The sequence below is a fragment of the Passer montanus genome, unplaced genomic scaffold (assembly GCF_014805655.1).
Source record: "Passer montanus isolate IOZ18808 unplaced genomic scaffold, ASM1480565v1 scaffold12, whole genome shotgun sequence".
Lineage (NCBI taxonomy): Eukaryota > Metazoa > Chordata > Aves > Passeriformes > Passeridae > Passer > Passer montanus.
The window spans coordinates 12143959-12169597 of NW_024358722.1; the positions used below are offsets into that span (position 1 = coordinate 12143959).

The 25639-nt window shown below is 40.0% G+C and overlaps 1 long non-coding RNA gene across 2 annotated transcripts; it reads left to right on the forward strand.

Moving 5' to 3' along the window:
• The first annotated feature begins 69 nt into the window (after positions 1-69).
• LOC120496901 lies at positions 70-25462 on the forward strand. 2 transcript variants are annotated; one of them, XR_005626376.1, is made up of 4 exons: positions 70-191; positions 2888-2985; positions 22731-22880; positions 24857-25462. It is a non-coding gene; the product is annotated as an uncharacterized LOC120496901 (long non-coding RNA). The 2 variants fall into 2 exon arrangements; XR_005626375.1 differs by lacking the exons at positions 22731-22880; positions 24857-25462 and adding an exon at positions 11837-12272.
• The last annotated feature ends 177 nt before the right edge of the window (positions 25463-25639 follow it).

Below are 25639 nucleotides of genomic sequence, written 5' to 3' on the forward strand. Positions count from 1 at the left end.
CGCGGGGTCTGTGCCCATCGCGAGACCGGGGCGGGGCCGGGCAGCCCCTCGCCCCGCCCCGCGGCTGAGGGGGCCGCCCGCCGCTGCTCTGCCCGCTGCGTTCTTTTCGACTTTTTCCCTTTTCCATTTTTCTTCCCTTTCCTTTCTTTTCCTTCCCTTCTTCCTGATTAGACAAATCACCGGACCTGCAGGTATCAATAAGTCGCATATTTATAGCTCCTCAGGAAGGGGCGGGTTTTTTCCATTGAAAATAACAGTAAATCATCACCTTTCCTAAAATGTGTTGGATAGATAATGATAGATAATTCCACTATTCAGAAATATTAAAAAAAAAACCCTAAGCGGTTAAAAATAATGTAGATCTAGGCTGGCTCTGTTGCAGTCTGCAGGTGAGGGAAGAGGAGGGGCAGGCACTGATCCCTGCTCTGTGGTGCCAGTGACAGGACCCGAGGGAACGGCCTGAAGCTGTGCCAGGGCAGGCTTAGGCTGGATATCAGGGAAAGGTTCCTCACCCAGAGGGTTCCAGCTGGCCACTGCCACAGGCTCCCTACAGCAGTGGTCACAGCAGCAGCCTGGCGGAGCCCTAGAAGTGTTTGGGCAAAGCTCTCAGGCACATGGTGTGACTTTTGGGTTGTCCTGTGGCAGGACCAGGAGTCGGACTCGATGATCCTTGTGGGTCCCTTCCAACTCGTGTATTCCGTAAAAATCATCCTTTAAAACCAGTGCAGAAAGTTTTTCATAAGTCTTCAAAAATTCGCTCATGAGTAGCTACCAAAGTCGTGGCAGCTTTCCTGTCCCACCACGTATGAACACCCATGGTACAAACCCAGTGTACACCCTTACACAAACCACCTGCTGAATGTAATGGCTTAAAATGTGGTATTTGGAAAATGCACTCTGTGGGTCCACATCCCAACCAGCAAATACCGTGGTTACATTAAATGGCACTGAGTAACGCCACAATGGCATTGCATGCATTTTAAGAAGAATGTAGTGTATTTTCTAGCATCATTTATGATAAGGAATGATGCCAAGGTGCAGTTCAGGATTCAATTTAATCTCTATCCATGTGGCAGTAGCTGTGACTGGAGCAGGAACTCCTTCAGCAAAGCATTGTAGCATATTTATAGTAATATAGAATCATCATGGCCTGGGCTGGAGGGGACCCTGAAGATCACCTTGTTCCAACTGCCTGCCATTGGCAGGGACACCTTTCCTGAATCAGGTGTGAAAGGGAGCAGCTGGATGTCCTGACCTAGAAATTCAGCAACAGGACAGAGTAGTTCCTCATTTTGCATCTCCACATGCTCTCAATTATTTCCCAATTTTGTTTCAGCTTTGAAATAGGTGTGAGTAGGTGTCATGCTATGACTGAATATTTATGAAATAGTCTTCTATTAGTCTTTGGAAAAATCAAAACCTTTACTTTTATCATCAGGAGGCACAAAAACTCCTGCTGTCCATTACAAAAATTGTATAGACTTCTATCTGTAGAGAATGTATGGTCATTGCAGGGAAAAATAATCAAATGAATTCTACTGCGTAAAGATATTTTGGTTTTGTAATTAATGAGTAACAGGGTGATCTAAAGGGTTCGTGTTTATTACTGATTTCAATTACCTTGAAGGAAAATCATCACGTGCACCATTAGCATAGTGAATAAATTATGGCATTGCACAATAAAAATGACAAGCAGTACAGTATGTATTATTCAGGCTGTAAGCTTCATTACTGGTTTCAAATATCTCAATTTCCAACTTCTGTATGTTCAAATTAGCAAAAGGTCATTGTGCATTCCCACTGATATCAATGGGAGCCTTTCTATTTATATTTCAAAAGAAATAGAGTAGGATTTCAATACTGTGTTTTGTCTAGGCACTATCTTAAAAGTTTCTCTAGAAATGTTGGTTTGAATCAGAGAAGTGTCAAAATGTCATGTTTCAAAAGCCAGCAGCAGAGTCATTTTACTTTTTATTATACTTACTAAGGGCTGGCTAATTTTGAGAAAAATGCATTTCTAAAAGTGGTTATTAAAATTTTTGACAGGCACTCCATTTTCTTTCTTTCTTATTTTTGCACTTTTAAAAATTATAAGATTTTTTTTTCCTTTTATATATGGACAAGTAAGCCCAGACACGAATAATTCCAAAACTATATATCAAGTTTGAAATGGGGGCCACTTATGTCATGTATTGTATTTTCAATTTGGGTCTCTGGTTCAGGAGCAACTCACATTTCTAGTCCTGAAAATACATGTGCTGACTTCAGGCCCTCAAAAGCCACCAAATAGTTCTCAATAACATATTTATAATGTTTCTTCTAATATTATATTCTACTTTTAACATTTTTTTTAATGTCAAATTTCCCAAAACTGAAACAAAATAAAAGTACTCTTTGGTAGTTGCCCACCAAAGTTTTTCAGTTTTGATGACGTGTCCTTTGTGCTGTAAGGAGTACATTTTCTCTTATTCCAGGACCTAGTTATCTGACAAAATATTAAGTGCTGAAGATAAATAGTATGGTAGGCAATTTGATATTTCTCTAAAGATACTTTCTTTTTTGCATGTGGAAATAGGTAAAAATAAATGTGTAACATTTTGCTGTGAAAGTCCACAACACAAATAAAACATAATATTATTGTACAGATTGATAGCAAAAAAGTGTGGTAAAGTACTGAAGGAAGTTAAGTTATGTTTCTGGCAGATTTTTTTTTTTTGTTTTGTTTTCCAATCAGAGAAGATTGCACAGGTGCAGAAAGTGAAAATAAGCTCAATAGGAAAAGTACTGAAAATGAAACCATAAAAATGATTAATAATGAAAAATAAATGCACTTTATAAAAACAATTAGGAAAACAACTGAGAAAAATGTTTGGTTTTCTCTTTTCAGAGAGGTGAAAGACATGTAAAGACATAGTCCAGGAACTCAAAAATGTGCCAAAGGCTTCTAGCAAAAAAAGGAGGAGTTGAGTATTCAATATGAGACAGGTAAGAGGTCTTAGAAATATTTTTACAGGACAACAAGAGGACTTATAAATACTGGAGTGACTGAGACAATGAGTGTTTTATTTGAGTGCATTTTCACCACAGAAGTAGTTTGGGGTTTTTAACATTCAGTTGCATTTGTCCTCACATATCTTTATGCACATTGAGTTTTCCCCCTCACTTTCTCTCATTTGGTCCATGCCCAGACATTTTACATTTACCCTGTCGTACATAGGGTACATTGTTGTACATTTACATCTGTTGTACACAGATGACATAATATTTTGGTAATGTTTTGGTTATGTTTACTGACTTTAACATCAAAAATCATACACAGGATCACCAAAAACTGGGATATTAGAGAGAAACACACTAAAAAGTACCAGAGGGTAAAATTTCCCTCTATTGCTTTGTGAAGGAAACAAAGAATGTGTTCATTGAAGAAATCCTGTACAACACAGATGTGGACAGGACAGCAAAGGAACAAAATTGAGCAGCATTAATTCTAGTATTTAAGACCATGCTATTTTTCATCTTCTGTACTGCTTGGATTCAAAGGCAACTGAGACTCCAAGAGCAATGTGTGCAGCAAAGCAAGCTCCAGTGAGGGAGTTTGTTGCACCAGCTGTACCTTGAAGACAAACCATTCAGATGAGGAAAACATAAACTCCCTTGAAATAAATTCAGCAGTAGGTCAAGTCTTGACACAAGGGACTGTAAAATTGACAGGCTAAGAGGACAGGAATCAGTGAGGAGGAGACTGAGGAGAAAAGACACATTTTTGCATTCAGAAAGGAGCATATGAATTCTACTATCTCCAGGTTTTTTATTATCCATTCCTTATGTTCTGTAAAGTAATATTTAAATCCAGTGCACAGCTGGGCATTTTGAAAGTGTGTAATTACTTGCTCTCTTTCTTGCAATTAAACTAATAGCCCTATATGTTATATTTGTCTTCATATATATGCTAATTTTCAAAATAGTATTCATTAACCTTAAGAACAGAAAGTGCTTGAATTGATCTTTAAGACCACTGTTTAAGCTGATTAAAAGACTGATTATTTGACATGTATAGAACTTCAAGAGAGAAATTATGGAGTGTCCTTAAATCCTTAATAAGTTAAAATTAAAGTATTGGGATTGTCTCTAAGGAAGGATTCTATAAGTATGATAATCCATGATTTCTGTTGGCTTGCTTACTAAGTCAAGGAAAGCAGACAAGTTTAGGATCTGTGCCTCAGTTTATCCTCTTTTGAAAGGGAAACTTTCCAGATTAAAATTCATATCTAGGAACTCTCAAAATGCTCAAAAAATGCTTTAAGTGATACAGTAAGTAAATATTTTGCTGTAAGTGATACAGTAAGTAAGTAAAGCTGCTTAATTTTTTTAAAAGCAATATTAGAGTTTCTTATTGTGGAACAGCCGGTCTCAAATGTTTTATATGAATTTATTTGTACTTACAGTACCTTCAGATATATTGGGAGAAAATTTTTCAAGTTTTTCAATATATTTCAAGGAAGTTTTTCAGCCATCACCAGAATTCCATACACCATTATTGTCACAGATACTTTCATTATGAGGTCAGTCACTATTTGCCAATGAGATAACCCCAACAAACCCATGAGATAATCCCAATAATAAGATTCCTCCCTGCCTTGATTCTCCTGTGGGAGAAAAATGCACAGAATTCACATTAAGGTCACATCATGAGCAATGATGGCAGAATCTCTTCCAGGTTCTGTCTCAGGTCATCCCACCTGCAAAATGTGGAGAAGCTCCAGCTTTCCCTGAATGCAGCACCTTTCTGTGCACTTGGAAGGGATGGTGCCAAGGCAGTGTGGTAGTGTACAGAGCCTCTGGGAACAGGTGGCACACAGAGGAGCTGATGGCAAATGTAGTCAGCTGCCTTTGCTGGGAGCTCTAACAAGCATCCTGGGGGCAAGAGGCCTTCATTCTTAATCACGTGATGATAAAGTTGAAAATACTGATATTAAAAACTATTGGAAAAAAAAGTGGCTTGAGATTGTGAAATATTTGTTGAAAGTTTTGAAATGTTGTGCTGATTATCCTGTCACCAAAATTCTGAGATAGATTGTAGCCAGGGAAATTTAGGAATTTGACAGCTTGGGAAAATCACTGACATTTTATGTACTATGCACAGTATTTTGCCTTTTACATTTTAACAAAAATGTGTGCTTAGCTAAGGACTGTCCTCCTTGCTTCCACAAGTGGCAGAGCAGTGTCAGGGAGACTGTCATCAGGGTTTTGTTTCCAGTAAACAAAGACCTTCTGTTACTCTCTTTGCCTCTCAGAATCCTACTGTTAAAGACTCTTTTCCACTATGCTGTTTCTGTTTTTAAGCTTCCAGATAAATTGTTGTATGCATCAGTGGAAGGCTTTATAAATAAAAGAGAGAATTAGAAGAGGAGGAGGAACAAAAAATGAAAGAAAGCTTTCTAGCATTTTTATGTTGACAACCTATGTTTTCAGGAAAGTACATTATAAATGAAGGACTTACACTGCATAAAATCCACAAAAACTCTGTGGGTTTCCTAAACCAAAATGTTGTTAAATCAAAAAGTTTTCATGTGCCTCAGTAGTGTGCAGAAAACCATGCTGTGAAAGGCCAGTGTCCACAAAGGAGATAGAGGAGCCCTGCAAGAATCTGCCTTGCCTTGTTTTGCACTCGGGAAAGGGTAAGCCACAGTTGTAACAATCAGATTGTGAGACCACTTCAGATGGCAGAGATTTATATCCATGGAATCAAAGTCACAGGGGAATCTGGGCTGCTTATTTCTTAAGTCTGATGTTCTGCTTTGCAGTCAGTGAGTTTTGAGGTGGGAGAAAAAAGGATTTCTTACAGATATTTTTTTTGAGTCTATAAATAAGGACATTTCAATGTATGTGAATATAGTCATTCTTTTTTCAGTTGTGTTGAGGACCTTGAGATCTGTGACAGAAGGGATTCTCTCTTAAACTCAGGGACTGACAAAATATAGGGACAGGACAAGGGGAAGTGGCTTTAAACTGAAAGAAGTCAGGTTTAGATTAGCTGTTGGGAAGAAATTCTGTACTGTGGCATTGGTAAGGCACTGGCACAGGTTGCCCAGAGGAGCTGTGGATGCCCCATCCCTGGAAGTGTTCAAGGCCAGGATGGATGGAGCTCTGAGTGACCTGATCTAGTGAAGGGCGTCCCTGCACATGGCAGGGGGATTGGAGCTGGATGATCATGAAGCCCCCTTCCTACTCAAACTGTTCTGTGATTCTGGCAGGATTGCTTGTATGAGTCACACTGAGCTCACCAGCCACAAGTTCAGCATCGTCAGCACAGGGACGTTTGGTCAGAGCTCTTGGTTACATTCCCTGCTCTCTCAGGTGATATCCCCAAAGGGCCTTGGCACCTCTGATGAGCAGAGCAAAAAGTATGTCCTCTGAACGAGTTGATGGCAGTGGCACCAAGTGTGCATCCCTGTGTCTGCTGGCAAGAGAAACTGAAGTGCTTTAACAGTCCTTATACTCACAAGGCTTCTAGTCACCTGCAAGAGGAATGGGCAGCCTGCCCCTCTCTGAGCCACCTTCAATCTGTGTGAACTCAGGAAACCTTCCTGCCACAGTGGCACAATGGTTCTGATTCTATTTTGCTGGTCTCTTTGTCAAAACACATATTTTAAAATTTTTTTGTGCTTTCTGTGGGAATTGTTTGACAATGACAGCTGTCTAGGAAGTCTTAAAGTGGTGCATGGATCTTGGAGCAAAGTTGGAGACTATGGCAAGTGGGCTACATCAGTAAGTTCAGAGCCTTCATGGAAGAGCTGTGGTTTTTGAGAATAAAGGAGAATTTCTCTTCTGCACCTATATTTGCTGCTTTTTTAAGCTGGCTTCACAGTTAACCAGGATTTCTCTATCTCAAAACCTTTTTCATTACCTTTTCATACTTTTTTTTTAAATTTCCATTTAATTGCAGTGTTTCTGGGTTTCTAAGACTTTCTGATTTTTAAGATACTAAGAGACTTTCTGGGTCAGAAGACGAGTCCCAGCTTTATCACACCACAATACTGAATGTGGTAAAAATCCCTAAAACCATATGTGAAAAAACAAAACAAAAAATCCCCACTCTTCAGATAAAGCAAAGGAAAAAATTTGATTCACAATCTGCTTCTGCAGAAGGCCTCATTCATCCTATATGTGCAATTAATTATTCAAATAACTTGTTGAAAATTAATATAATTATTTCTAATTATTCTTGGTTTGCGTCCTAGAATTATGTGATTACATCTAGATGCATGCATCATAAATGAAGATGGAATAGGCTAGATGAGGAGGAAACATAATTTTATTTTTCAATTTATTCATTTTTACTAGATAAAAATATTCACAAAGTTTAATTTTCATTATCCTAAACAGAGGTTCACTGAACTTATCTTTATTACATTTCTTTTGGTAAGTTAAGTGGTAGAACATCTGCCCTTATGGAGGCAAAATTCACTGGTTTTTAATGTTTAGAAAGGTTAAAAAGCACCTTAGAGTTGAGTGATTGATGTGCAAGTAATGTGATTGTGTGTTTCCTTTCTACAAAATCAAGCCTATAGTGCTAAGATGAGTAGGTTATTCCCAGGAGAATATAATCATTGGAGAAGCAGTAGTTAATTCAAAGTTAGTTTGTTTTTAATCCATCTCAGTTTTTGCCTTTCTCTCATGACACACATTTGAATTTCATGTTTCCTTCTACAGTAAATTCAGCTATGTTCTTATGATTGTCTAGCACAGGTGCTTAAGTAGGTTTCAGTATGTATCAGATAAGCATCTGAACTTGATTTTTTTACATCTTTATTAAAAGCCATGACAAAGCTACTGCGTCTCATTCTTTATTAAAAGCCATGACAAAGCTACTGCGTGACAGCAGAGAGTAGAGTAGGCTAGGATTGACTGCTGAAGTGAAATCACTCTGCAAGCAAAGTTCAAAATTGATTGTAAAGGTCTTTTGTTAAGACCACATTTATTTAAAAATGTGCATTGAGTTTACTGGTGTTGCATCTAAGAAGATTCTATCTTCTTATATGAGGGAGTGCTATATCAAAACAAAATGGGTTGGGTCCACCAGCAGCCTGCACAACTAGGTAAATTCCTACTGAAGCAAGTAGAAACTCCCTGCCAGTTTAACTCCAGGATGGAAGCATCTTTTTTGGAGATGGCGGTCCTATATATGCTCTGATTCCAGAGGATTACCAAATGAAGAGTGAGGAAGATTTCAACATGCTGGAAAACAGGGGCATGTCATCTGGTGGCTGAGGAAAGTTCTCAGCAGATTTAATGCTCAGAGCAATGAAACCTCAGCTGGGAAGCACTTTCTGCCATGAGGCTTCTCACTAACTCATGCTAAGCAAGAGGACAGAGCATCCATTTGTGAAGTCTCTCATCCTCTTCAAGTTACTCAAGAACCTCAGACACAAATTTTAAAGCCTGATCTAGAGATACCACATCAAGGCCGAATCACATCAAGACCATTATTCTTTTTCCCATTTAAACGAGAGCAAGTACTGTTAGGCACAGCAAAAAGTGTCTCTGAAGTAAGGCAAGCTACAGAAACACAATCTGTAATTTATGTATGGCCATTAAATAACCATGGAAGAGAGTTCCAGCTCCTTTTGGCACAATTTTCCAAAATCTTTAATACAAAGCAGCACAGACTTAACAAGACACTGTTCTAGTCCTGATGTACCTGAAGATGAGAAATGTTCCCGAATAGCCACTTTGAAAGAGGCTGCACAAGAAGGGACAGACAGAAAGACAGCACGATCCTCTCCTCTTATTTTAAAGTCATCTAACAGTGTTGTTTCAGAAATTTTGAAGTCACCAATACCAAGAATAGGACTATAAGAATATGTTAATACTTTCATCTCTTAGTCTTATTGGAGAGCAACTGGGAATTCCTCTCTTTAAGGGAAGTGCTCCGATGATCTTTAATGGTCAAGTCTACCTTCTGTATGTAATGAGGCATGAAGATTTGTCAGCAGAAATGGAAATAGCTGGCCACCACATGTTGCTTATGAAGACCGTGGTTTGTCTCTTTCCCTGTGGTAATCTAACATTATACCTAACTTTCAAAGTTCCACATCCACTGCTGTTAAGGGAGGATGCTGTGAAGCAGAACATAAAATGTCTTACAACCTGTGCTACCTACACTCACCAGAACAAAACATCAAATGAAACATACTTCTTTTCACACAGGATGACTGCCATCTCTCAGCCCAAGAACTGGTCGTATATTTTAAAAAACAACTGCCAGCAGAGAGACAGTGTGACCCCTGTTCCTATTGTTTGAACAACAGCAGAGTTTTGTCCTCATCAGTCCTATCTCTTACTTACTTAGTAGCAAAAGGAGAAGAGAAAGTGGTGCATATCTATTACAAGTAGAATACCTGTTTCAGGTGTGGTTTAAACTTTATGAGCAAGGAAGAGGTGGGCAGTGAGGTTTGTGGGGACACTGCCATCAATGGAGATAACAGAAGGGAAATAACTTGGCTGCATAGAACTCTTTAAGGAACTCACTGCCTCATCACATCCCTTCTGTAAGGCAGGAGCCATCTATGCCTCTAGAAAATTTACACTTGACAGATACATATTAGCTAGTTTTGCTTTCATGCTCATATATGTTTAAACATTTTCAGCTGTCCTGATTTGAAACCACCAACAAACACTGTGAGTAAATGTAATTATTTAAAGAGCAAGGTGGCCACCTTACTTCTTTTTTTCTCACAGTTTTTAAGCTTTATTTCTGTAGGAGGCTTCCAGGAAGACACTTAATGACATCTTGTCTAGGCAGCACCAGCTTCTGAGGGGAACTCATTATGTAAAAGATAGACACAATACATTCAGGTTAATAGGAAAAAGCAGGGAGCCAGCAATTGCAGGACTGGTACAACCAATATGGTTATGAAAGCTTGTCCTTTGCTTCACATTTTGTTCATATAGAAATACCTTGAGAAGGGAATTTCAAGACCAAAAGTATATACATATGCATACATACATACATATAAATGCATGTATACTTTTTTAAATTTTATTTTGTGCAACCAAAAGTTTATCTTTAGTGGGAATCATTTAGACCGTTTCACTGTTTCTTAAATCTAGCACAGCCCTTTACTAAAGGATTCTCCAGTAGTCACAGTGCATTTGCCTTTTCTATATTTCATGATCCTGAATGCCATCCTCTAGCACAGCCTGATTTATCCCCTCAGAGCCCACGCTGATTGACTAGACACACATTACCTTCACTGCAGAGGAGAGGTGTGAGGCTGGGGCTGGGAAACCAGGCTCAGAACGCTTCAGTGAGTGAGCTAAGGACACCTATGATCAGAGGTGGGGGAGCTTTTGCAGGTCCTGTGCAGCCACAGGCACCAGGCAGGTTCAGCACTAAGGTCACACACTGTGCCTCTTGGCACCTATCACAACGTGCCAGACACAGAGACTCAGCTACTTGTGGCAGCAAAGGAAGTTCAAGGCTGATCTTCCAAGTGGAAGAGAGGAAACAGATCATGATTTTATAGGTCACTGAAGCTGTTCCTGTCGTGTTCAAAGGGGAGTTATTCTGGCACTCAGCAAATCCAGCAGCAGAAAATGTCAAAAGCTACCTGGAGATATCAGGGACCAGAGGCAGAACCTGCCGCATGGACGATCTCTGCTTAGGATTTTCCAAGGGAACTACCTGTCAGTTGGATTATTTGCCCTCAGTCCTGTGACAGCCCACAGGGGGTAAAAAAGTCACTGCAATCGAGGGTAGTTCTATATTTTTATCTGGCTGTCTTTTGTCAGACTTTCCTGGAAAGCGTGGACTGCACTACCAGAAATCAAAGGCACCTCAGAGTGCTTAAGGAAAATGCCCAACAGGAACAGAACTCAGTTACAGGTTATGGCTATGTTTCACTTGTCTGTGCACAGAATGGACCCCCAAGCAAAGCAAGGACACCTGTAAAATGAGCAGAACTGCCTAAAACGGCTAAATGCATGAGGAATTATTCTGAATTTTGAGTGAGGATGAGCTCCTAGCACAGCAGCCTAAACCAACACCAGTCCTTGTAATTTAGAGTTTAATGTTTGAGAGAGCGTTATGTCAGAATAATACCTGATTGTTACACCACATTCCAAACCCTCTGCTAAGGATGACTGGGAAACATGAAAAGCAGTTCTGGTCTGGCTGACTGTGCCTTGAGCCAGCAGCACTCTGGGGTATGAACAACCACTTGCTGATGGTTTTGGTCTCCTGATGCTTGCCAAGGCTTTTCCTGAAGGACACAGCAGATTATCTTCCTGAGTCAGACAAACTGCACTGTAGGTCCCTTCTGCAGTTTGCAGTGATACATGACTGGCACTCCATCAGAAGGTGACTTGATGGGATCTGTGGCTATTGTCACAGCTCAAGCTCTTTCCCAAAGAAAGAGTGGGGCACAGCAAAATGCTTTTGCAAGACACCTAAGACATTTCTGTTTACAGGGTAATAATTTCTGAACGCTTCTGCAAAGCACAGTTTAAAATTGTCTTCAAAAAGAGGGAAAGGGAAGGAAGGAAGGAAGGAAGGAAGGAAGGAAGGAAGGAAGGAAGGAAGGAAGGAAGTCTCTGTCCTTAGGGGAATTTCTTCCTCTTTAAGTAGTCTTTTTGCTGGAAAAATTGATTAATATTTCTTTTATCAGGATTATTATTTCGTGCCCTGGCAGAGTGCCTTTAAATGCTAGTGGTATTTCTTCGTTGCCCTTGCTGTCTGCCACCTCCAAAATACTCATCAGCAAGTGCAGCTACCTATCAGCTGTTACACAACCATCTGTGCAGCTTTTGATTAATGTTTTTTTTTTTCTTCCAGATTGCTACCATCCTTCTGGAAAAAGACGAAGGGACAAAATGTTACAGCGATGCTAAGCAATAGGGTGACGTTGTGAGTAGCTACAGTATATGTGAGACAGTTTAGGGTAATGGCTGCTGACACCTCAGGCAGTCCACAGCCCCCAAGTCTGCAAAATTAGGGTGATAACAATTATTGTGGTATGTGAAAAACAAATGCTTAAATAAATGGAAAACTGCTCTTTCTGAATGTGAAATCTGATTTCTGTGGTACTTCACTGAGTTTTGGAGGGGCTGAAGCTCAGAATCTGAGACTATTTTGCTTCCATCTTAGGGATTTCAGTATCATCTTGAATTTACCTTGAAGCCTGGAAATGTGTAATAAAAATCCAGATTGGAATAAATTTTATTTATTTTACAGATCACATTGATCTGTAGTTGCCCTCTCCTTTTCTATTTAAAAATAGAAAGAAAACATTACTTGTATTGTTAGGTAAAACTACTGATTACTTCTGTCTTATCTTTCTGTTAGAAGCTTACCTTGTCAATAAAAAGGATGAAGAGACATAACAGGCTCTGAGAATCAAAATTCAAGAGCAGTCATGTGGATCACTGAAGAGTTAAAGCAGAAGAAATAGGGGAATTTTGTAGAAAATACATGCAGAGTTTCAGTGATAAAAAGATGCAACCCTGATGTAGGTTTGCAGCGTCAGCTAAAAATAACATAACATTTTTGTGGTCAAATGCATGTTTAGCTAATTAGATAATTTGATTCACAGAATATTAGTTTGAATAAATACAGGGCTTCAGAGCTCTCTGGAGCTCATTCCCTTTTGTCCTCAGGGAAGTACCCACATGGTGTAATCCTAGTGAAGACAGCAGCTTTGCCTGGATCCCTGGGGCATGGTGCTCATCCCTCAGTACACATGAATGCATGAAGCCCCTTACTGGTTGCCATCCTGAGAATCTGCTAATTCAATTTCTCAGCGACTTCCAGCATTCTCTCTGATCCTGTAAGTCCTGAGAGTTCAGGGAGTTAATGTGTTCTCTGCAAGAGGTGATTATTGTATTAATTAGTCATGCTCCAAAGCTTTATATGGATAAGACTGAAGCATTTAAAAGTCAAAAGTTATAATGGCACCTCCTAGAAATATATCCAAGTGACCCCACAAATAAAATCTTCACTGGGATTGCTCAGGAAAAGCAATTCTCCCTCTGGCCACAGGGAGCCACACGGCCACCGCTGTGAGCCTAGGGAAGATAGCAAGGGAGAGGGCAAAATCTGTCGAGTCTGTAAAGTCCCTGCCAGAGGAGTTTGCAACAGGGGTTGTTCTCTCCTTGAAATTACTCCACCAGTTACACCTGCTTTCTCACCAGCACCTGCTGGGACCTTGCACTGCTGTTAGCCTGGCACACAGAATTTGTATGGATAGCAAAATACTTGTACACAGAGTAATTAGTGCAGACTGACGTTGTAATTTCTAAGTTCCTTTTTGACTGTAATTTTAAGATCATTTTGCAAGATGGAGAACGGCCATTAATCTGTGAAGCCCTAAGTAAAAACAGCAGTTGCTTGACCCCAGAGAATAATCCAGATTTTGTGTGATCAGCCCGAGTATACGACTCTTAAACATTTAATTCTCTCTGTACCAGTAGCATTCTCATCAGTAACATCACAGATCAGAAAGCCTTGTCATTATTTCACACTCCATACACCTATGATAATTCTGGAATTAATGTACAGGTCTGGTAGCACTCAGCTTCATTGTGCTTCCTAGACAAGAACGTCACATTCAGCTCCCTCAGCACCCTCAGCTGCTTTCTCAAGATCTCTACGTGGCTCACGAAGACAGACTTGCACTGCACCTTCCCAGTGTCTTCCTCAATGTGTTTCCACAAAATTTCAGTGTGGTAAGCTGGAGATTCAAGAAAAGCTCCTGTAGATCTTTCCTTGTGAGGGAAGGAAAAAAACTTAAATGAACCAGCAACTCAACAGAAAAGCACCCAGGGAATTATTCAGGTCTACTGAGGGATCAGTTTCCCTTGTTTTCAGCCTGTCCTTATCTTTTCCTTTCTCTAGACACCGTACATGCACTAGAAATGTAGAAACAAACTTCTTATGGTGATTTAAAATCTAAGTAGGTATCTAAATATATAATCTTTCATTTATTCAGGTCCTTTACATTCATTGTCATGCAATCTCAGTTACCAGAGTGTGTAAACATGTGTAGATACTGCCTAAGAGTTCAAATATTGAGAGAGTTGGTTTGGACTAGAAGGTCTGCTGCACTGATTCTCACTGTGACAGATTAGAGGAGGAGTACTGATAATGCCATGGACCTGCCTGGTGCCACTTGCCAAGTTAATTGTTGATCCAGAAACTGAGCCTGCTAATGCTGAATGTCAGTCTGGTTTTCCATCTACTGTTCTTTGCTGCTCTCAAGTCAAAAGTTTAGCTGCTTGGAGGTGCAGATTTGGCCTGTAAAATCAAATTACATTGTCTCAGTCCAAATGTAGCCTCAACTCCAAATATCCCCAGCTTTGTCTGAAAGCTGATACATCTTAAATGAAGAGCTCCCTCTGTTTCATATATCTAGTGGAGATAAAGTATATAGAACAAGGACTCTTCCTTGGAGGACTTTAAAAATGTTCTCTGACCAAATGATATTTGACATTTCCTTTGCCACTTTGCAAGGCTCCTCAGAGGGCTGAGCTACTCTTATTATTTCTGTCATGGAGGCAAAGCCACCATTTCACTGCCTTCAAGCTAAACAGTGTATGATGGGCAACAATTCAGAATTAATTTGACAGTAATGGAGTTGACAACTATTACTGGGAGGTATTTCTGCTATGAACATTGTCATCCTGTCCTCATTTCACACATACCCCACATCCCCCCTCAAGTTTTGGTGTTACAAGGAATCTCTGAGCAGCAGACACCCCTGTACACAATGCACACACATATACCCTGCTGTCCAGGCACAGCAGCAACTTTGGACTTGGCTTCTTTGGATACAGCAGCTGTAGCTTGGAAGTACAAAACAGCCCCATCAGCAAGGGGCTTCAAAGTACATAACCCACAGGTCTATGGGAAGGGGCATTTCCTTCTAAACAGGAGTCAGGCCTAGAATCATAAACTAATTTGGTCTGAATGAATTTTGGAGCTCATATGGCCCAACACCTTGCTAAAATCATAGAATATCTTAGGCAAAAATGCTTATTATTTTCTTTCTGGCTGTCTTTCTAATTAAAATGCCCAAAAGAAACTGGTGGTGGAAGGATGCCTTCTATGTACATGACTAGAAAAAAACAGTGCAAGTTTAATTTAAAATATGTGCAGTTCCTTTTTTTTAACACGGGTGTCAGTGCAGAATGAATAACACTGAGGTCAATATAATTATAAAAACAGACACAACTGGCTGCAATCACCACACAATATCAGAGTGGTTCCTCTCCCTGTCAGCAATGATTTGATGTATTAATATCCACATAGTAATTTGGGTCTTGCAACTCTGAGAATAAGGGCAATAAAATAATGAATGGCATAAGGTGAAAAAAACTGAGCAGCAGTCTCTTTATACTGCACTCAAAACCACTTCACATCCCTTGGACTTCTCTTTCCATTTCTCAAATGAAATGTGATTCCAACCTGCCTTGTGGGAGCTTGGCTCCTGCCATGCCGGATATCCCAGCTCAGCAGAGAGCTGCATTCCCCCCAGGCTGCAGCACTTATCCACAGGAAGCACAGCACAGAGCTGCTCCAGGCTCACTGCCAGTGACTCGGACATGGCCTCTCCTTGATCCCGACCTGCTGGACATAATGAGTTTGTACCCTGCTTGTGGAGAGCCAGGCTAAAGACAGATGCTGGAGCTGGTCACTGAAAAAACCCAAACATGGCAAAAATGCCAAAATGTGTGAGGACAGGCATTGAAAGCAAGGACAGATTCCTATCCAGCTGATGAAAGAAATTTCCTTAACTTTTAATGTCTCAGCAGCTAAATTTGTAAAATCAGAACTTAATGTTCTACTAAGGTATTAACAAGAAGTCTCAGCTCCATTCAAGTCAATAGAAGCTTCGTCTCTGACTTCACTCTGAAGAGCTAGTGTAGGTTTATTTTAGTAACTAGCCCTGTATCACAGGAACTATCATAAGCGGATATCATGTATAACAATCAGTTTTGTGATTTTTATCAGTGTGATACTTGGAAAACTTCAGGAAACAAGATGATTCCAGGAGAGTTCTGTAAATGTAATTTCTACAGGAATAACAACACCGCCTACTTGGTATAATCTAATAATGTTTGCCAGTTCCAGGTAGCAAATATCTCATTAGAATCAAACAGAACACAGTCAAGTAAGTCCTTCCTTTGCTTTAAACACAGACAGCAGCAACATCAGTTATCCCACATGCTTCTGATAAAAATGAGGTGGTTTGTTTTTACTGAAACCCTCCCTGTTGGTTTCCTGTGTGGCCATGGGCAAGGCAGACACAGGGGCTGTGTGTCACTTCTGCTTCAGTGGAATGAAATGAGCTCTGCTACCAACTTATCAGGAGACAGGTAATGATCAAGATTTTGATCTTTTGATAAGCTGCAGCATAGAAGAGCAAGATGCTTTTATTATTAATATTCTCATACATTTATCTTGTAGTAATTTATTGCACAAGCCAAGAATTATTCCTCAAAGAAGTGTAGACGATAAATCCTCTCAAGCTGTTCTATGAGTGACAGAACCAGGTAATGCTGGATTCCTACAGATTTGAGTTCTTTGTCTCCTGAGCTCTGCTTCCTCCTCCCTTAATAGAAGCTCTGCTGCTTTTTCCCTGCAACACCCACTGGGTATGGAGGGCACATGCTGCTGTCACCACAGCCATTACAGACTGGCCAGCTGACCAGGTTAAATAAAATGCCTATATTCTGCCCACTTGTTTTTCTCACATGGGGGTCATTAACCTGGGGAGTCTGCCCTTTGTGTAGCTATTATTTTTTTTCAGTAAAAAGCCCTCTTAGATCACACTTGCAGGATTTAAATGAAGCCGAGGATGGCCAGTATCCCTGAAATCTGTGAGGCAGAGTAACAACAGATGAATCAACCACAAAAAATCTTCTCCTTTTAGGAAACTGGGGATGTTTCTTCCACCCCTCAAATGTGGGATGGAAATGCAATATCAAGACTCCCAGACAACCCTCTGTTTTATGGCAATAAAGTGCAATACAATCAGCTTAGGGCATTTTCATGTTTTAAAGATAATTTCCATATGTTGTCACAATAGCGTTAAATCCTTTTTCATGTTCTAAATAAGCATTTAACAATCTTGTATCTTAACACAGTCATTATAAATTTTCAAACCTCTTGGATAATTCTTATAGCATATTTTATTGAAAACTGCTAGTATGATGGAGTAGAGACTGTAATTTTGTCTAAAATTTCATAAGGGAAAAAGTCATATATGGATAAACTAATTTCAAATGCCTTGAAAATATAAAGCATTGAACCTAATCCTAAAGCTGTCCTTTTTAGAGTGGAATTTAGCTTTTTGGCCTTAAGATCAGTATTTGATTAAGTCACAGGATGAAAGATGTGTAGGTAATAGGAGAAGCAGCAGCCTCTTCTTTGGCTTGGCTAACTGCAGACAGTCCAAATAGTTATTTTAATACATCTTACTCTGTTAGGAGTATTATGGTATCATGCATTTGTGCTTACAGCACTAGCACTAGCAAGGTCATTGGTAAGCTCAGTTTTTTATTTGAGTGTCGTTTTACCTAAGCTAACAGGAGCACCCAGGAAAGCTCACAGCTGTAAGGACACCAACTATATTGCAACTACATGACTCAACCAAGACTGGATGAGGAGACTGTATCTTTTCTTATTCAGTCCAGAAAATACAGTTTTTTTCCCCAAAAAGCCTTCCCTAATGTCTTTAATGGAAAAAACATACTACATAATTATGTGACTCCTAATTAACGAGAGGTGGCTCTGAATTCTTGTTTAAGATATGCTGGCCTGCACAGTTCTAAACTGACAGCTTTAACTCAGTATCTTCAGTAAGGGTGTGACCGTGTGCTCTGTGCTTCTCAGTGGTTCAGATCACTGACTTTGCACTGTTCCTGTGATACCCATCAATCCTGTCTCCTGGTGGCTCACACAGACAGCTTAGTCAGCTCCATGAAAGGTTTCATTTTTTAAATGAAAAATTCAGATGAAGATTGCTGCTGTCTGTGATTCAACTGCCTGTGAAAAATAGCAATGTCCTCTCATATTCATTGTTTGAATTGTGCTGGTGTACTGGAGTGATAACCAAAGTAAAATCAATTGTCATTTTGGCTGCAAATGATGTCTCTGTGATTAGATGATCTGAGGATGCAGTTTGTGGTTGCATGGGACATGCAGAAGAAAGGAGGAAGCTTAGAAGACATACCACAAGGTGCAGGACCCCAGTTTAAAACTCATTTGAAATTGAGTTGTTAGTTCTGTGTTTCTGAGGTAAAAGTCATGTTGGTCACATCCAGTGGGAAATGCTGACCCATTACCTAACCTCTGTAGTTTCACTTTAGACAGAATCACAGAATCTGGTATTTCTTTGATCCCACCACAACCTAATTTAGCATATTGTGCTGACAAAAAATAGCTAGCTTTGGGTTGGGTGGGCATAAGGTTTGTGTCAGTGCTGTTCAGTGCAGAACACAAAAGCACAGGGAGGCAAAGTGACTTGGCAGGCCAGAGGGGAGTGCCTTCCAATGCTTTTCCAAGGCCAGTCCAATAGAGTGACCACAAGGCTTCATGTGTTGTTTAAAATACTGAAATGGCCTCCAACATTTCAGTGTCGAAATCAATAGCATTCTGATGAATTGGGACATTCATTTTCTTCCCCCTCCCCCCTTCCCATATTTTTAATCTCTTTCTCTCCGCTGGTATACTAAATTTGTTTTGAGGTTTCAGACAAATTTGGAACATTTTAGTTTTTAATTTTAATTAGTAGACACAAGAGGACCTGACCCCTTTTATAATAACTGGAAGGGTTGAATAATCAAAGCCTGAGTAGTCAAGGTCAAAATACATTTCTTAATGTACATCTTACAGTTCTCTAATACTAACTCTATACACCACAAATGTTAGTCTACAAAATCTTCAGAACACAAATATTTGGGTTCTTTCTATGAACAAATTAAACAAGACACAGTTTTTAAAATGAAAATTATTAATGTCACGGTTGCCTAACATTGCATGTAGTAGCAATGCATCTGCCCATGTTTAGGTCTGTTCACATCAGCAATAATACTTAGGGTAAAGCTGCTTCTGTCTTTAATACAGGATCTGTAATGTCACAGGAGGTTCAATGTCTGCACCACAAGCACAATTACATAATGATGCATCACCCACAGCATCTACTGCTGGGCATTTGTCAACAAGGATGAGAGACATATGCTTAGAGGGATCAATGTTCCTGTTAACACATTGCATCAGAGGGATGAGCAGACACCCCCATGGAAATGGATCCCAGGAGCAGGTAGCTTGGGTTTCTTGAGACACTGTTCTTATGCTTCCTGAAAATAAGAATGAAATAATCTCTGTTTGGTTATGCTAATCTGTTTTCAAAGCTTGACACAATTTGTCAGAACAGGCTATTTCACCATTATAAAAGTTCTGAACTCGGGGTGCTACTCCTGCAACAATGGATTTAGGAGAGAAAAGGGAGAAATTGGCCTACACACAGAGCTACACAGCAGCTCCAGTTCATCACAGTGCTTACAGCACTACAACTGGTGCACTTGGAGACCTAGGAGGAAGCTAAAATAAATGTGCTTGCACATGCCTGAGCCAATTAACTAAACCATGGCAAGCTTGTATGTAAGTGCACAAGATCTTTTCCAGCCTTAATGGTTCTATGATAATTACTTCTACAAAGCTGCTTCCTATGTCCAACATTCAAAATAACTGCTTCAGCCAAGTAATTCTTCAGCTTTCTGGAAAGAACAATCTAGAAGTAAAGTGTTTATATTAGAAAAGAATAAAAGGCAGGAAGAGACAAATTGTAATAAAAATACTGAGTCCCCTAACAGAGAATGGTTCAAAAGAGGGCAGGGTGGGGCATTTAATTGCTGCTAAATGTACCACCAATCCCCATCAGGGTGAATGCTGAGTACGTGTCCCATAGGTTCATTGTCAGTGGTGAGCTCACCAGACCCTCATCCTAAAGTCTATTTCTTTCACTGAACTTTCCTCCTCCTCCTCTAGCGCCGTTTGGAAACCTCCTGGAGCAGTGCCGTGAGATCCAATGAGCACTATTAGTCAGCCCTCTGCTGCCTTGGTTCTTGGCCTGGTGTGTACACACAGACTGAAATCAAAGCCTGGCCAAACCAATAAACCACACTCTGGATGGAACATCTGAAGGCAGAACACCAGCCAAAACTTTTTAATGTAATGGTCTCCACTGGCAGAGAAACTGAGAGGTGTAGGAGGCAAGCTCTGTGTCTGCCACGAATAAATCAGGAAATTATCATGAATTAAGACCCCCAGTGCTCCCAACCTTTGGGAAGCCTGGCAGAGCCAGTACTGCAGACAGGGGAGACACTGCTATGAGGAGGTAGCTCCAGAGGTTGCTTTTCATGGACTGCATGCAGCACTAGGAACTGACTGCAGGTTGTGTTCTGAACAGTACCCAGCAATGCTGATGTGACTGGGTTTGAGAGATTGTGCTTGAGCAGTTCTCTTCCACAGGGTTATTTCACCTCAGTGAGGCAATCATCTGGTCCAGCTTCAGCCTCAGGCATTTACTTTGTAATTCATTCCCTCCAATAACAATACAAGAATCCATGTTTTATAAAGCTGGAAGAAAAGACTTTCTAGTACAGTGCAAAAAGTAGTGCATCCCTGTCATGTCTACTCATCATTATAAATGCCACTTCTCTTTGATTTTGACACATATGCACTTACTGCTTTTTCTTTCCACTTTTGTCTAAATGTTAAGCAATTTTCAATTTTTAAATATCTTTCTAAGTCTTTTTTGTAGAAGCTGAATAGAAGCACCTTCCAGCCTCTTTATTTTTGTATTTTAGGGTGCAGTCCTGAGATAAGTGAGTGAGCTTTCTCATCATTTGAGGCTTAAGTGGTGAGCCATTACTCAGCTAAAAATCCAGATGGAATGTTGTCAGCAGAGTTCTTACCCAGCTCTGGGACAGCAGGTGAGCAGGGAGAAAGTAAGGCTGAGAAGAGCGCAGCATCTCGCTGGCTATTTAGCTGAAACATTTATCGTAAAATATCTCAATCACTGCTTGGGCAGAAGCTCATGATTCCACAGGTCTTGGCCTGAGAAATTCCTATTTGGGCCAGCACAGCCCAGTAAGTGGTACCAATGCTAAGCCAATGCCACAGAAGCCCAGGCCTTCCTAGTTAATCTCTTTGATAGTCAGTTTATCAAACACCTGATACCTACCAGGGATCAGAGGCATGTAACAAGATTAGTAACCTGCTGCATCACCAGAGAAAACTGAGGACAGCAAACAGTTTGACAGATCTTATATAACAAACAAGTGGGGTCCAAAAATCTCAGCACAGATGTAATGATTCTCTTATTTATATATTTCCTTTTGGAGGGGATGAAGGACTCTTAACATTTCAGTACTGGAAACCTCCACTGGTGATGCAAGTTGGAATAGTGTCCTGAAGGACTGAGGTAGCTGAGCCTCTGCAGAACCACAGCAGGAGAGGTAACACTGTCAGGCTGCACTATCAGACAAAAAGGCACCGAGCAATCCAGGTACAGATGGTGCCTATGGGATGTTCTTTGAGAAATGTTCTCCAGCCTTTAAGTGGAAGTTAGATAGCAACAGCACGTTTCTCTCTAGCTGTGACAGATAATTTCTGGAAGGATTTTGCACTTGGGATGTGTTCAGCAGAGGTTTATCATCTTAAGGAAACTGGGCTTTGCCCAAGGCCAAGACAGGATGGCCTGTGCAATTGTTTGTGGCAAATCCTTACACTTCAAAGGAAAAAAAAGTGAGCAGCCCAAAGCCTTGTACAAGCTGAAACATTAATTTTGTCCTTTACATTAAACTTTCGTTTCTCCAGGTGTTCTTAAACTTGTTTTCAGCCTAAAACAGGATCCTGGGCATGAAATAGCAATCCAAAAGTTAAATCACCTTGTGATTTTTAGTACAATGGGAATTTACTCAACTAAGAGCAGCACAATTTAAATCAGACACACAAGTTAAATTTTTCTGATGTTAATGCTAAATTCTGATATGGGGAAAATCCTGTTCTATGTCCTATCTGAAAAATTCTAAATTATCAACTGTTAATATAAATTCCTGAAGGATACTGTGACTCACCCTACCTTCCCAGTTAAGGTGAGTCACCAGAAAATATTTTGTCCACAGCAATTTTTGTATTTCAAATGGTTCAACCAGCTCATGTAGGATAGTGGGGTGCACTTCATTGTCTTTTCAGCTCTCTGGAAAATGTGCTGGAATACAGAGACCTACCAGAGTGTGCCAGTTTGTTGAATTATGTATCTAGGGTGATGGTACACTCATGAGATCTGGTCATCATAAAAATACATGTGGCTTTGATCAGGTGGAGATAAATGCAGTGGTGAAAAGCATGAAAAGTTTTACTATGGTTTGGAAGGACGGAAGAAACACTTTATTTACATTTCTGAACCCAATCCTGGACACTTTCAAGGGCAGATATAAAGCTGACAAAGTGCAAATGCTGTGCCTACCCACTTAACCTGAGTGGGTTGCAGGTTCCAGGCTAGGCTGCATTTAGAGAGAGTCCAGTGGGAGAAACAAGCTGGCTTTCTATCCCCATCCTTTTCCCATTTAATAATCCTTTAAATGCTCCGTGTCCCCTTTCCCATCTCCCAAGATGTAGAAAGTTTTGACTTTCCCTATGATTTGGTTTTGTTTGCCTCCAGCTTTGCAACAATGCAGATGTCTTCCTGGCAAGAAGGAGACCCCACCTTTGATGTTTAACTACCAGCAGCCACTGCACAAGGCAGGAAGAGAGTAAGCAAATCCCAGTGCAGAGACTTTGCATAGAGAGAACGTGTATTTTACATATGCATGTAAGTAAACTCCTACTCCTTATGGAAACCCCACCCCAAGAGTTCCTTTTTGCCATTTTTTTTCCTTTTAACAGTTTTAGCCTTCAATAGCAGATGATGCAGCAATTTGAAGAAATAAGTATGATTAACTGCTAGCAAAATGTATTTTCTCTCCCTCCTGACTTGCAAACACGGAGGTGTTAAAAAAACAACTAACAACTTTTGTTATACTGAATTCTGAGGTGGGTGCCATGCTCGTACTTAACCTTGTCACTGTAACACATACTTTTGGTACCAAGTAAGGGTTATTGCCCTAACCAGGAGACTTCCATGCAGTGCTCTAAATAAGGAATGTTTTGTTCCTGCAGTTTTGGTAATTTAGCTGCAGCTCTGGCCTGTCTTACTGTGCAGCTTATTCCTGATTCATCTTCTGAGCTTACAAAATACCAGATAAAAATAGATTATTGTTCTATCTAAATTCCCATAATCCTTGTGCTCATTAAAAAGAAAGTCATGTAACTGTTCTTAGTCAGGATTGCACTAATTAGTACAACTGGCACTTCTGACCTTATGATTTCTACCCTTAATACACCCAGGTTGGCTGTGCTGCCTGCATTAACATACCCAGGATATATAATATCTCCTTACACAACAAAGTGCTGCAGAGAAAAATGCAAACAAGAAAATAAAGGTCAGGAGGATGGAGTTTCTCCACATCCTTATCCTTTGGCTTCATTGAATATTTTGTATTTATTTTCATATAACAAATTAGAAATCCACAAATAAAAATCAGGGGCCAACTTTTCATAGATCCTTTAGGAGATAGGGCAGCTTCCCAAAGTGTTCTTGATCAGTGTCTCTGGTTCAGATTAGCAGTTGGTTGGTTTCTGTAACAGCTCCTAGGATCTCAAAAATTTCAGGGACATACCAGCACAAGCTTATTAAACTCGATCTCATTTGACTGGTTTTTTTTTTATTTTTAAAAGAAAGATTAATATGAAGGAAGCAACTTCCGTGTTCTCACTTCACCTTAGGGAACAGCTTTATCTTTTTAGTCTTCACTATTCAATAAAATTAAATGTGGGTATTTTTGTGTAGGAAATTAAAAACTGTTGGCAGCAAATTTTTGTTCTGTAGCTGCTGACTTATGTATTGTTTGATTTATATGTGTCACTGGAGTCAGGAAATTACAAATCCATTAATCAATCTAATCCTCTCACCATCAAGCTGTATGGATAAGTATTTAAATAAATTATACCGATAGGACAATCAATTCTCTGAATGTTGTAATAAAAAACAGAAGGAACTTAACTATGTGGATGATGAATCTACCACAATGAGAACAGAAATTTAAATAGTTCAGAGAAATACTCACTTGTGGTAGACTGACAGAGGATATAAAAGCAGGAAAGATAGAGGGGAAAAGCTACATCAGGGTTTGGGTTTTTTTAAAAAATCTCTCATAATACAAGAGGAAAGGAAGAACCAGTGCAAACCCAGAAGATTTGTAAAAAATGAAACTTTTTCTGAAAAAAGTGGACTTCTGAAAGAGTTTCCAAGTGGCCTGCAAGATTCATTAACCTTCCCAAGGTCAGAAATCATCAGGTCAACAACATGAAACCGAAAACTAAACCAACAAACCCTGACAGCGAGGAGGTAAACTGAAAGTAAAAAACAGGGATGTAAATTTCAGTGGGCCAGGACACAAGCCAACTTCTAGTGGAAGGATTAGGAAGAAAATTTCTGTATATAGCAAGGTTATTTGATGCTTGTCCACTCGAGGGATCCTTACAATTTTCTCTGAGGCACTTGTCCTGACTATTCTGGGTATGAGGATAATGGCTCAGACATATCTGGGGCCTGATTCTGTATGCAGCTCTCTATGCTCTCTGTGCATCTGTGCTTATATAAGAAAGAAGGAAGACATTTAATAGTTACTCCAGAGATGCAAATGATTCTGAAAAAATTAGCATTGTATTTATTGCTATTTCTTGCAGAATGGGGGTTTATAAACCTGGAGCAGAAAACAGAAATGTTGCATTGAGAAGGTAAGAGCATAAAGAAAGAATTTGCCATCTAGCTGCTAATAAAATTCTAAGCTTCACAGACGTTTGGGCCAAAGCCCATGAATTATTTATTCTTGTTACCTGCATAATGTAGGTCACAACCTCCCTGTGTAATTAGGCTAAACAGTACCTACTTCTATTTCAGCTCTGTAATAAAACATTTAAGGCAACAGTTCTGATTTCAGGACTTGAAGGATGGAGAGCTGAAAACATGCCCAAACTGGGGCTTTCCCTCCCTTCCTCGTTCTGAGCTCTGCTCATTATATTCTGCATGGAACTGCTGCCTCCTCAGCCTTTTTTTTTGCAGCCTGGAGTCCAGCAGACTGACAGCACTTGCTGAGTACTTGCACATAGCAAAGTGGTATTTTACTTAACCCTTGGAAAAGCTAAGCCGACAAGACTTCCTTCTTTCTGTAAGATTTTCCAGATTAACTTTGTAGCTTTAATTGTCTCTGCCTGGGGTCTTTTAGGGGTTGTGTTGGTAAAGCTTCAGTTCATGTGTGTAAGGTTTATTCAATGATTAATGCTAAAAATCAATCTTGACCTAGATCCTCCTCTCAGCACAACAGAGAGACTTGGGTAAGGGCCTCACAGGAGCATGCGTTAGTGCTGCTTGTTCTGAACTTTAGGGATCAGTTGTGGTACAAACATGGAACATCAAACTGCATCTTGTGAGTATTTCCCTAGGGGAAGGGCTGGAGTAAGAAAACCCAT